At 43.1% G+C, this 12,088-nt stretch overlaps 1 protein-coding gene across 2 annotated transcripts in view; it reads right to left on the bottom strand.

Moving 5' to 3' along the window:
* Znf592 (zinc finger protein 592) overlaps positions 1-12,088 on the bottom strand; it is a 51,819-nt gene that overhangs the window by 28,958 nt on the left and 10,773 nt on the right. Inside the window, exons 1-2 of one of the 2 annotated variants that reach the window (XM_048434950.3) lie at positions 10,870-10,953; positions 6,000-6,105 (exon numbers count right to left, since the gene is read on the bottom strand). The gene's annotated coding sequence lies outside the window, so the exon portion shown is untranslated. Of the gene's footprint in view, positions 1-5,999; positions 6,106-10,869; positions 10,954-12,088 lie in introns of those variants that run through there. The other variant, XM_085683090.2, reaches the window with a different exon arrangement.

Consider the following 12,088-nt stretch of genomic DNA (forward strand, 5'->3'; position numbering starts at 1 on the left):
GAGAGATGGGTAAGAGCACCGCCTGCTCGTCTAAAGATCCTGAGTTCAATTCCCAGGAACCACATGATGGCTTACAACCATCTGTAATGAAGTCTGGTGCCTTCTTCTGGCCTGCAGGCATGCATGTAGGCAGAATACTGTATACACAATAAATAAATCTTTAAAAAAAAATGTAAGTCAGGCAATCGTCTTTCTCTTATCCTGCTCCAACGCCATCTTGTCTCATCCTGAATAAGCTCCAGTCTTTTCTGCAGCCTTTACAGCCTGCTGGATCTCACTGGTGTATCTTTCCCATAAGATTCTGTCATATCAAGTCTGTCATGGCACCCATAAATCTCCTTACCATTCCTCAAGCATCCTGGCAATACTCTTGCCTCAGAACATGTACATTTCCTTCTCTCTCTGATCTGCAAGTCCTGCCACTTGGTGCACACCTACAATCCCATAACCTAGGAGGCTGAGTTGGATGCTAGCCTTGGCTACACAGAGAGACAAGATGAAAAGGAAATGAAGACAAGAAGAAAGGTACTTGTTCTAGGTCCCTGTAGGCTCACTTCTTCATGTCCTACAAATCTTCCATCTATGTGGGTACTCTCCCTAAACTCCAGTCCTTTATCCTGCCTTGTGTTCTCACAGCACTTATGACCACTAACCATCATTACCACCCATTTCCTTATTTGTTTACAAGCCCCATGTGTTTACTGGAAGGTGATCCACCACTAGAATCTCACAAGATCATTTCTTCAGAGCTGAGATTATTCAAGGATAGCCACAGATTCTCAAGTAAGTTTATTACCAGCCAAGTATTTGGTAAATATGCAACATGTCTGCATGTAGTTTCTAAGACCTGGAGTTGGGGGCTAGGGACTAAACATGGGTCACTATGCATACTGAACATACCCTTTACCACTTGCCCACAACCCTGAACCCCAAACATAAACTTTCATAAAGAAAGGTCTTTGGGGTGACAGGCCTTGTGAGTAGGAAAGGGTCTATCTGAAGTATCCTTTGTCTATGGTTCCTGGATCTCTACAGAAACTGATTAAATCTAAATATGTCATCGTGAAAAAACACCTAGTGGCCACAGTCCCAAGGATAAGGACATCTGTCGGAGCATGAAATCAGTGAGAACCTAGTGAAATTGGAAGGCTAGCTCTAAGAACTAGGAGCTAGGACCCAGAAGGAAGGCACAGGTTGATCCTGAATCATAAAGGGATACAACTCTATGAACACACTAAATCCCACTAAATTATGTATTGTAAAGGTGCTGTATGGTTTTCCCACAATAAAACTGCTGTGTTGCAAGAAAATGAAATAGAGTCGGTATAGATGGCTCATGGCTCAGTGGTTAAGAGCACTGGCTGTTCTTCTAGAGGACCCAGGTTTGACTCCCATTTGACCTAGGTTAACAACTATCTGTAATTCTAGTTCCAGGAGATATAATGCTTTTTTCTGGCATCTGAGGGCACCAGGCACACACATGGTATACAGATGTACGTGTAGACAAAAACACCCATACACATAAAATAAAAATTAAAAAAAAACCAGAATAGAAGCAGAGAGGGTAGGAATTACACAGATTATAAAGCCAACTGAGAAGTAGAAACTAGGACTAGGCAACAAAGTCAAAGAGCTGGGTGTGGATAAAACCTGAGACTGTAGTCTGCACTTACTTTACCTTGCCTTACTTGCAAACAGATCTATCTCAGCACAACCTGGCACTCCACTTGAGAGAAAAGGAGACAGTAATCTCTGCTCACATAGCATCTTAAAGAGTCCCTTCTACCAAACCTTGTAAAAGCATCGTGTCTTGTTAGTAAGGATCTCTCAAAAGTAAGCAAGAAACCAATCATCTCAGACTTGCTGGAAACCAAATCTCCATCCCTGAGAGGAGAAAGCAGCCATCCCACAGGACCACAGGCCCCATCTCGGGCATCACTGTTTGGTGTTTCTGGAGCTGACCCTTATTCATTTCATCTCCCAAAGCAAGCAAGTCGCAAAGATTCACAAGCTGAAACATGAGGACATACTGCTAGTCTTGGGGATCTCTGTGGTTGCCACAAGAGTAGGCACTAATGAAAGAAGGGCTTTTCTCAGTCACCCTGACACATGCAAAGAGGTTCCTCAACTTACAATGGGATTATGCTACAGAAACCCATTCATCTTAAATTGAAAATGTAAATAAAAAAATGCAAGCCTAGGGGTTGGTAGGATAATCTTGTGGGTGAAGACTGCCAAGCCTGACAACCTGAGGTTGACCACACAGTGAAAAGAACCCACTCCCCAAAACTAACTGTCCTCTTCTTCATACACAGACATTATATTAGTACTAAACACTAAACAATAAATGTTTTATTTTTAATATATCCCTGATATGGAAGTGCATGTCTATAACCCCATCACTTGGAGGTGGAAGCAGTAAATACTAGGAGTTTAAGGCCTGCTTGGGCTATATGAGACACCATCTCAAAAACAAATGGAAGTAAGATACCTAGCCTACTTATCAGTTAGAATGTTTTCTTCACAACTCACACTGAAATTTAATGACCACAGCAACAGCATTAAAGGGGTAGGACTTGATTTTTCTTTCTTTGGTGTTCAGAAGGTGACACAATGTCTCATTCAGCCAAAGGTGACCTTACTCCTGATCCTCCTGCTTCCTCCTCCTAACGGCTAGGGAATCCACAGAGTCTGAGGTGGGATTCTTGAGAGGAGACTAGCCCATAAGGATTCTGTTCTCATGAGTGGATAAATAAAGGCAGGAGTAATTCTTAGTAAAAATGGTGGGGCTGTCTCACATACATGTCTACTAGTTCATCTTATACAGCACACTGATCTTCACCAGAGATATGGCCCTCTGACCTTGGACTGCCCAGCCTCTAGAACCTCTAGAACCTCTAGAACCATGAGCCAAATAAACCACTGCTTATACATGACTCAGTCTTACAGCAACTGCAACAGAAAGCAGACAAAGAGGCTCACTAAGCATCATAGATTGGTCACACAATACACTGTACCATATGGGTGGCTCATCTATGTGATCTCATGGCTAGCTGATCAGGAACTGTAGCTCGCTGCCACTGCCCAGCAACAGACAGAGAATGATGGGAATCCAGACTAGAAGTGTGTCTCTACAGAATGTCTATCACTTCACACCACTGTCCAATCAAACCAGGAAACTGGAACTACATGTACTCTTCCCTTTCCCATTCCCCAATTCCCTATTCCATGTGCTATCAACCATGTAGCTTTCTTCCTTCTTCCCTCTCTCCCTCAGTCACCTCTCTTCTCTGCAGAGATCTGAATGGCCTCTCACCATAACTGCTCAGCCCTAAGAGCAGTCAGCCTCTCTCTAACCTTAATCTTCAAGAAAGTGACCCCAGCTAAGGCAGCCACTCACCAACAACCCAAATTTCAGGCAGCTGGTTTTACCACTGTGCCCACTGTAATGTTTCTATTGAGCTAAGGAAATGGTTCTCAACCTGTGGGTCTCGACCCCTGAAAGAGGTTGACTATCAAATAACCTGCACATCAGATATTTGCATCACAATCCATAACAGTAGCAAAATTACTGTTATGAAGTAGCAACAAAAACCAATTTGGGGGTCACCACAACATGAGGGTCTATACTAAAGGGTAAAGAGGGTCACAATATTAAGAAGGCTGAGAAACACTAGTCTAACGGAATATCAGAGAATATATCCAATGCACATCACTATGTACCTCTTTATCATCAGACAAAATGGAATGGTAAGGGTCCTTTTGCTAGTGGGATGTATAGGCGTGAACCACTCAGAGAGCTGAGGCAGGAAGAGTATTTGAGCCCGGGAGTTTGAAGCTAGCCTGAGTTAAACAGTGAAATCCTATCTCAAAAAAAAAAAGAAGAGAAAAGAAAAAAAAAAGCCTTATCTTTCTTTTGTTTGTTTTGCTTTTTCAAATTATTTATTTTAAGCATCTATTATTTTTAAGACTTTATTTATTATGTATACAGTGTTCTGACATGTGTGCCTACACACCAGAAGAGGGCACCAAATCTCATTACAGATGGTTATGAGCCACCATGTGGGTGCTGAGGATTGAACTCAGGTCCTCTGGAAGAGCAGTCAGTGAGCTCAACTTCTGAGTCATTCTCCAGTCCCTTTGTTTTGTTTTGTTTTTCTGGGTTTTTTTGGGACAGGATTTCTCTGTGTAGCCCTGGCTGTCCTGGAACTCACTCTGCAGACCAGGCTGGTCTCAAACTCACAGAGATCCATCTGCCTCTGACTCCCAAGTGCTGGGATTAAAGGCGTGTGCCACTACCGCCCAGCTCTTTCTTATTTTTTAAATACATATAGTGAAAAACAAATATGATACATGGGATTTGCCTCAAAATAACAAATAACATGAAAAAGAGAACAAGAAAGGCACACAAATTAAACAAGACTGGCCACAAACTGTTAACAGAGTGAAATTTTGTTTTGTTTGTTTTAAATTTATTATGTGTTCTGCCTGCATGTTTGCCTGCACACCAGAAGAGGGCACCAGATCTCATTATAGATGGTTGTGAACCACCTTGTGGTTGCTGGGAATTGAACTCAGGACTTCTGGAAGAGCAGCCAGAGAGCTCTTAACCTCTGAGCCATCTCTCCAGCCCTTGAGTGAAGTTTTTAATCAAATTATTTATGTTTCAGGAAAAGGGAGGTAAAACTAGATAAGCCCAGAAGTTACACCCATCAGGACAGGTTGTAATAATAACATTAACAAACAGAAAATACAACTCCTGGAAAGAATTGTGAAACTGGAAGCCTTGTGCATTGCTAGGAATATAAAATGATATTACCACTGGGTGATGGTGGTACACTCCTTTAATTCCTGCACTGTGGAGGGAGAAGCAGAATCTTTGAGTTCTAGGCCAGCCTTGTCTACAGAGGAAGCTTCAGGAGAGCCAGGGCTAGGCAGAGAAACCCTGCCTCAAAAAACTAACTAAATAAATAAATAAATATGTGATATAATAGTATATATTATATCACCACTATGGAATATTCTTCAAAATTTTTTAAAAAAAACATCAGATGACCCAGAAGTTTATTTCTAGGTATATGGACCAAGCAAGCAAATGTACACCTTTAATGTCAGTATTCAGGAGGCTGAAGCAGGAGTCAAATTCAAGGCTAGTTTGAGCTACAGAACAAGACTCTGCCTCCAAATAAACACACACAAAACACACATACTGGGGCTGGAGAGATGGCTCAGTGGTTAAGAGCATTGCCTGCTCTTCCAAAGGTCCTGAGTTCAATTCCCAGCAACCACATGATGGCTCACAACCATCTGTAATGAGGTCTGGTGCCCTCTTCTGGCCTGCAGACATACACACAGACAGAATATTCTATACATAATAAATAAATAAATAAATAAATAAATAAATAACACACATACTGTAAGGCCTCAAAATACCTACATAATCATTCATAGCAGCCACATTTACAGCATCCAAAGGTAGGGCAACCCAAGTATTTATCAATGAATGAACAGATTAACAAAATAAAAAATATGGAATGTTACTCAGCCTGAAAAAGGATGGGGGTCAGGGATATAGCTCAGTGGTAGGATAAAGTATTCTATTCACATAACTGAAGAGAGGAAAGGAGGGAAGGAGCGGGGAGAAAAGGACATCTGGACATCCTACAATATGAACAAATCTTGGAGACATTAGAAATATAAGCCAAATACACTAAGGCAAACACTGAATGCTTCCATTTACATGACATCCCTAAAGCTGGAAAATTAACAGACAGAAAGTAGGATGAAGGATGCCAAGAGTGTAGGGGACACAGACATAATTAGGTGATGAATGGTGGTGATGGCTACATAACTGCAAATGTACTTAATGCCACTGGACACTAAAAATTAGGAGATTTGTTGCATTTTACCACCAAAATGAAACCCAACAAGCAACAAAAGCTCTATTGTAGTCAAACTCAGCTCCTCAAAGCCAGCTCAGGTCAACCTAGACATCATACCTTAGTGAGGTTCTCAGAACAAGGGTGTGGTGAGCGCTGCTGGGGGAGTAGAGCTGCGGAGAAAGGAAAAACTACCTAGGCACATGGTCTAGAGTCCAGTCACCACCTATGGAAAGAAGAAAAACAAAACGGTTTTAAATGGGTTTAAAGATAAATGTTAAAGTACGGAAAGAATTTAAGAAAACTAGACACACCCATCCCAGTATAGGTACGCCCCCAGGACAACCTCTACATTCAGAGCCTGCCCCACAAAGGCAAAACTTCTGGCCCCCGACCTGCTGCCCTCTCCCTAGCCCAGCATGGTGATTCAGAGCATAGACTTTGCTTAGATAAAATCCCACCAACAGCTAACTAGGCATGTAACCTTGAGAGAACATCTACACCTGTGTGTCTGTTTCCCATACATAAAATGTAGCTATCACCTAGCACAAGCAATATTTGTGATGCTACACCAACCTCGGTGGCAGGCAGGTTTCCTTTCACACCTTCCAGAACACCAACAGGAAGTGCATGCAGAGAGGACAGAAGACAACAAGCAGGCAGCTTTGCCCACAGCTCCCCCTCCAGTGCTCAGGACAGCACCCACTAAGGCTGAGGAAGCTCACCAGACAAGGAATGGAACTAGAAGCTGGGTAGGGAGAGGATTGAGACCTGATGAGAGTGGAAGAAGAAACAGGCACAGCTGCCAGAGCGCTTCATTTTGTTTAGTTTTGCCTTAATTAGGTAGAATTTTTGGTTTTGTTTTGTTTTTTATGGCTTTTTTGAGACAGGGTTTCTCTGTGTAGCCCTGGATATCCTGGAACTTGCTTTGTAGAGCAGGCTGTCCTCGAACTCACAGAGATCCTCCTGCCTCTGCCTCCCAAGTGCTGGGATTAAAGGCATGCGCCATCAACTCCAGACTTACTTAGGTGGTTTTTAACTATAGCTGAACCTGGATTACCTTGGGTACCTGGGAAACTGTTCATGCTTGGCCGACTTCCCCAAGATTTAGATTTATTTGGCCAGTGTTCTGAAATCCTAGTCAACGGTCTATAGGTGTTCATAGGTAACAGGATATGAGCAGGGTGTAATAGGGTACGTAGACTCACAGCATGCACATGCAGAAGGACAGCCTGGGCTACACAGCCAGCTAGACTCTGTATTTAACAGGAAGGAGATGGAGCACTGGCTGGTCTTCCAGAGAACCCAGGTTTGGTTCACAGCACCAGCATGGTGGCTCATGACTGCTTGTAACTCCAGTTTCAGATCTGACATCCTCTTCTAACCTCTGCAGGGACCAGGCATGTACACGGTACACACACATGTGTAGGCAAAACACTCATACACATAAAGTAAAATGTAAAAGCATAAATAAATAAATGAATGTCTGGCGGTGGTGACACACACCTTTATGCCAGCACTTGGGAGGCAGAAGCAGGTGGATCTCTGTGGCCAGTCTGGTCTACAGAGCAAGCTCCAGGACAGCTAAGGCTATACACAGAGAAAATTTGTCTCAAAAATAAACAGATAAATGAATAAATAAATAATAAAAAGTTAAAAAGTCACTGGGTGTCGGTGGCACGTGTTAGTACGCTGGGTGTCGGAGGCAGAGGCAGGCAGATCTCTCTGAGTTCGAAGCCATCCTGGTCTATAGAGCGAGTTTCAGGACAGGCTCCAAAGCTACAGAGAGAAACCCTGTTTCAAAAAAAGAAAAAAGAAAAAAAAAGGAAAAAAAGTCATATATGATGAGACACACTTGTCATCCGAGCACTTGAGGATCAAGAATCAAAAGTTCAAGGTCAAACTGGATTACATGAAACTCTTGAAGAATAATCAACTTTTTAAAATAGAAAACAAAACATCTCTTTTTTTGGGGGGGGAAGGTCCTGCCATTGGTCTGGTGATACATGGAGATGGATGTTGAACTTTGTTAAAAGGTCTGCCTTTTACAGACTCTCATTTCCCAAATGCTATTCCAATAAAAGTCGATGACTTCAAACCTTGGGGTCCAACGTTTTAAACCAAAGGAAAACTGTTACTAGAGAAAATTAAGAATCAGGAAGAAACAGAAGCAATGCAGGAGGACAGTGCGCCTTGACTTTCTATGCATACCAAGTCACAAGCAGAGTGGCCTCAAGGAGCAGACTGCCTGGGTTAGGACATGTTGCTGTCTCCCTGAGGCTGTGTCACCAGGGGAAGGTTTAGGGTACTTTCTGTTGCCCTCCTTTGGTCTCCTTCTGTGAGCTTTCTAGGATCATAAGGCTTATTTTGTAAGTTATTTGCATATTTCCACGTCCAGCTTGTGGGACGCCCTTAACTTCTCTACATTTCAGATTTTTGTCAGCCAGGTGGCGGGCGCCTTTGGCACTAGCACTTTAGCTCTGGGGGTGAAGGCAGCTGGATCTGTGAGTTTGAGGCCAGCCTGGTCTACAAAGCGAGTTCCAGGACAGTCAGAGATCCTTATTTAAGGGTTTTGTTGTTCTTGTTGGTTTTTTTTTTCCTTTCATTTTTAATAAAACACATCTGTCTAGAGGAGAAAGGGGAGGAGAGGTTTTATTTCTTTAATTTATTTTTTTCTTTTTTCTGTTTTCTTCCTGGCTGACCTGGAATTTGCTATAAAGCCAGGCTGGCCTCAAAACTCACAAAGATCCTCCAGCCCTTGCCTCTCAAATGCTGAGATTAAAGTCATTTAGTAGCCACTATGCATGGCTATCTCTTTAACTTTTAATTAAGTTTCTTCTGCCCTTTCTCACTCCAATCATGTATTTTCAAGTCTGATTTCACCTTTATCTTAATTTTAACAGATCAGCATTTATTTTAGATTCTAAACGGAGATACAGATAGCATTAATGAAAATGTTGAAGATAACCCAATTCTGCAGAAAGAAACAGGGATTACATTTTCTCAGCTTTTTCCTTTTCATGTTTAGATCCTAATACTTCAAAATATAAACTAGGCTAGGTGTTGGTGGTCCATGTCTGGCATCCCAGCACTCCAGGAGTGGAAGCAAGAGAATCAAGAGTTCAAAATTAGTTTTGGCTACATGAGATGCTCTCTCAAACAAACAAAACACAAATTATCAGAAACTGTTACATTAAAATTAGGACAAAAGCCAGAGGCTGATAGCTGAAGAGGTAAGGGCAGGTATCAGGCCTACTGTCCAGTGAGTAAGTTCTGAATGTACCTGGTTATTCACCCAAGATAACCTCGGTGCCTCCAGTCACAGGGCTCTGGCCTACTAACCAGTCTATGGTGTGCAATAAATAGTCTGGCTGCAGAGAGAGGCTAACAGACCCAACATTACTGACCAAGGCTGGCTGTTTCTCCCAAGCCACTGAAATCACAGATTCTGGGTTTGATGTAAGAACTTTATTGTTTAGAACACACCACTCTCACCTCACAAGAAACTCAGCAGTAGATGAGCCACGACTAGCACTCAAAGGATGCTCAGACTTCTGCCTGCTGCCAAAGACCAAGATACCCTTGTACTAAAAGCGCTGAAGCTTCTAGTCAGTTTTCCCACTTCTCAGCATGCTCATCTTCCAGGATTATACTGAACAAGGCACAAATTTTTCTTCAATTTGGTCTGAGACATTCTCTGTAATTCTTGTCATAATTACGACACACCTTAGTGTGTTGTAAGACCAGGATTAGAAAACATTGTTCTAGAATATCTTTCAAGATTAGAGATTTTTTCAACATCAGAAACACAAAAGTCTGTTAGAGCCAAAGAGAGTCCAGGAGCCCATTAAATTTAAGCCACTCTACAAATAAAGGCACGAGGCCAAAGTGGTGAGGCAATCAGATCAGAAAAGGTATACAAATTTAAAAGAACTTTTGTTACCTGCAAGATTGCCAGCATCCCTGGCAAGCTCACAAGACCCCACCCTAAGGTCTTCCCATCACAGGAGGTAACCACTGGATCTCCATCCAGTGCTGGAGAAACTTATTTAACCCTGAGTCAGTAAGTCTCACCCTGGATGAACACTGGGAACACCTGGGGAGAAAGCAGACCTGACACCACATCTGACCTCAGCTCAGCCCACTGTGTCAGTCTCTGGGTGGCCTCTGCACTCATCCCTCCTATCTCCTTCCGCACGCTGGCCTGCAGGGTTCCATTGGCTTCTTTCTCCATGCTGATCACTCTTCCTTCAGACACCTGCACAGCCAGTTCTCACCAGCAGATCTCTACAAAGATCTTTTTATCAGTGAGATTTCTCTGAGTTCCTTATATTTTACTTTGAGAGTTTTTTTGTTTTTTAATAGCCCAAGCTTATCTCTGAGGTGCTAGGCTTGACTTCTCATTTGTTCATTCATTCATTCATTCATTCATTCATTCATTCACCTATCTAGCCATCCATCTATCCATCCATCCGTCCAATTTTATTACATGTGTGTGTGAGAAAGATAGACAGGCAGGCAGGCAGGCAGGCAGGCAGACAGACAGTAGTGGAAGTGACATAGTCCCACATGGCAGCTCACACCTGTCTGCAAACTCCAGTTCCAGAAGATCAAATCCCCTCCTCCGGCCTCTACAGGTACCAGGAGTGTATATAGTGCATAAACATATACACAGAAAAAACACCCTTCACATAAAATAATAAAAATCTTAGAAATAAAAGAAACCCCAAGCTGGAGATGAAGCTCAGTAATATGGACTTCACCTAGTATATTGGAGACCCCAGGCTAATACCTAGTATCGGAGAGAGAAAAAGAAAGGAAGCTGTCTCCCTACGCGACCTACCTGCCACACCTACTTTGTTTCTTTACGTACATCTCACCATCTCTCATATTTAGTACTTTCCTGACCTCAAATTCCTAAGTAATGAGCTCTATGAAAGGAGGTTTTAATCACATTCTCTGCTGTGTTCCCAGTGCTTGTACAGCTTACCTGTACATAATCTGCCATACACACTGGCCAGCACCCATGAGCCTGAGGCAGGGGGATTCCAAGTTTGAGGGCGGCCTGCAATACAGAAACCCTATCTTAAAAAGAGAGAGAAACCAGAAAACTGACTAGAAGCCTAATGAAAAAGAAAGCATACAGAAATAAGTATTTCTAGCCAGTTTAATCGCTTGTGAGTCAGTTAATCTGTCCTGAGAAACAAAATCAGAGACAAAAAAAGGAAGCTGAAGGGAGGTTATAGAACAGAGTTCAGGTAGCACCCTAGGGTGCTGATAAAGGATTGCTCCAACCTGAAGCAAACTCCTCTCAGCCAACCAGAAAGAGCAGACATCTGTCTCAAGAGATGGGACAAGACATGACCCCTGGCCACCACCCATTCACTGAGACAGTCTGGTTCCTTCTTCTCTTCACACTTCATCTGCTTCGGAAACGTGTTTGAAAACCATCAATATGTTGACGGTGGGAGCACTGGAAGTCTTTGTCGGTGGCCACACAGCAGGTGTCACCCTGCCATCATCAAGTCTCACTGACACCATGTCTGCTGACCTACGCTCTTCCAAGAGGATCAGTCTGTGTGACTCCCCTCAAACACAGTTTCATCACATGACTTACTACATTCAAACCAAACAAACCTAAAACAGTTTCTTACTGCCTACCACCTCAGGCTTAACCAAGGCCCAGCTCTTCAGAAGCTTGAAAATGTAGGCCTAGGCCAGGCGGTAGTGGTGCACGCCTTTCATCCCAGCAGAGGCAGGTGGATCTCTGAGTTCGAGGCCAGCCTGGTCTACAAAGAGAGTTCCAAGGCCAGTGCTGTTACACAGAGAAACCCTGTCTTGAAAAACAAACACACACACACACACACACACACACACACACACAAATAGACCTAGCCCAAGTCTTCTGATCTGACATTACAACAGCTGCTCCTTCACCAGCTCAGAACACCGTCACTGCCTTCCCCTCTACATACTAGTAAAAGACAAGACTGCAGGCTATCCTAGACTCACTCATGCCCAACCTCCACTCCTACCAAGAGTTATCAATCTCCTCGAAAGGATCTCTTCTTCCTTCGTCTTCCAGTTTCTGCCTCTACGGCACTCCTACCCCATCTGCACAGTACGCACACTACACACCGATGCACACACATTCATTCACTTAGTATGAGTCGTCCGGTATGGTAGTTCATAACTATAACCCTAGCACC

The sequence above is a fragment of the Myodes glareolus genome, chromosome 24, assembly GCF_982192425.1.
Source record: "Myodes glareolus chromosome 24, mMyoGla1.1, whole genome shotgun sequence".
Lineage (NCBI taxonomy): Eukaryota > Metazoa > Chordata > Mammalia > Rodentia > Cricetidae > Myodes > Myodes glareolus.